This window comes from Chiloscyllium punctatum, unplaced genomic scaffold (genome assembly GCF_047496795.1).
Source record: "Chiloscyllium punctatum isolate Juve2018m unplaced genomic scaffold, sChiPun1.3 scaffold_241, whole genome shotgun sequence".
Classification (NCBI taxonomy): Eukaryota; Metazoa; Chordata; class Chondrichthyes; order Orectolobiformes; family Hemiscylliidae; genus Chiloscyllium; species Chiloscyllium punctatum.
Window position 1 is genome coordinate 77,501 of NW_027309975.1, and position 1,935 is coordinate 79,435.

Consider the following 1,935-nt stretch of genomic DNA (forward strand, 5'->3'; position numbering starts at 1 on the left):
AGCCTCCGGTCGTCAATAGACCGCCGCACCGGCCTCTGACTGACTCTCAGAATGGACGGAAAGAGCCGGGTAAGCCTTTCAAAAGATTCGACCACGTGCCGAAAACTTTAGACTTCCGTGAGCTCTCCGGCTTGCACCGAGACACGAAGTCGACGTGCTAAGCACCACGGGACCCCTTTCGCCTGCAGGTCCCGAGCCGCCTTTATTTGCTGTTACGAGCATCGTGTGCCCCATACCTGCGTGACAAGCACCGCAGGGCGGCAGAGCCATCGCACTTGGCCGGGTGGCAGAGGAGGACCCGACTATTCACAGATAGCGGCCCAACGACTCCCAGAGCCGGTCGTGCGGCGCGCGAGGTCTGCTCTCTTCACAAGAGGCTTTATTAGGGAGTGCTAAGGCAAGGTTCTGTGCCCTCCACCCTCATCGCAACACCCATGGGAGCCTCCGGTCGTCAATAGACCGCCGCACCGGCCTCTGACTGACTCTCAGAATGGACGGAAAGAGCCGGGTAAGCCTTTCAAAAGATTCGACCACGTGCCGAAAACTTTAGACTTCCGTGAGCTCTCCGGCTTGCACCGAGACCCGAAGTCGACGTGCGAAGCACCACGGGACCCCTTTCGCCTGCAGGTCCCGAGCCGCCTTTATTTGCTGTTACGAGCATCGTGTGCCCCATACCTGCGTGACGAGCACCGCAGGGCGGCAGAGCCATCGCACTTGGCCGGGTGGCAGAGGAGGACCAGACTATTCACAGATAGCGGCCCAACGACTCCCAGAGCCGGTCGTGCGGCGCGCGAGGTCTGCTCTCATCACAAGAGGCTTTAGGGAGTGCTCAGGCAAGGGTCAGCCCGCAGCCTTCCTGGCAACACCCAGGGGAACCAGGCCACTCGCGTCTCTCGCCTTCATTTTCGACACGAGCGCCTGCGGAGGGCCACCACCCCCTCCGATTGTCAAGAGACCTCCGCACCGGCCTCTGACTTACTCTCAGAATGGACGGAAAGAGCCGGGTAAGCCTTTGAAAAGATTCGACCACGTGCCGAAAACTTTAGACTTCCGTGAGCTCTCCGGCTTGCACCGAGACCCGAAGTCGACGTGCTTAGCACCACGGGACCCCTTTCGCCTGCAGGTCCCGAGCCGCCTTTTATTTTTGTTACGAGTATCGTGTTCCCCAAACCTGGGTGACGAGCACCGCAGGGCGGCAGAGCCATCGCGCTTGTCCGGGTGGCAGAGGAGGACCAGACTATTCACAAATAGCGGCCCAACGACTCCCAGAGCCGGTCGTGCGGCAGGCGAGGTCTGCTCTCATCACAAGAGGCTTTAGGGAGTGCTCAGGCAACGGTCAGCCCGCAGCCTTCTTGGCAACACCCAAGGGAACCAGGCCACTCGCGTCTCTCGCCTTCATTTTGGACACGAGCGCCTGTGGAGGGACGGCCGGAGTCAACGTGGGGTTTGCCCGCCCTCCAATAGTGTCAAAAGACCGCCGCACAAGTCTCTGACTGACTCTTAGAACAGACAGAAAGAGTTTGTCAAATCTGTCAAAAAATTGACAAAGTGTCAAAAATTCGACTTCCAAGAGCTCTCCGGCATGCACTCATACCTGTCATTAAAGTGCTATGCCCGTGGAACCGTTTTTCGGATGCCTTTCAGAACGGTCCCGCGCCGCCATTTTGTTCTAAAAATCGTGTTCCCATATATCTCCGGGTACCCCGCCAACCTCACTGCGGAAAAACTACAAGTGGCACTGAATGGGTCTGAATTCCAAATTTGACTGCATCGGTCTGGAACTCGGTCCGGTCAAAACCGTTTGGATTTTTCTCGGTCCGGACTTCCGCGACAGACAAAGTTAAAGTTTTCGGGCTGCAGGCACAAAACGACAGCTGGCCATTTGCCGGGCTCAATTCACCCAATTCCTCCGGCACTTCGGAGCACATGTTCGGT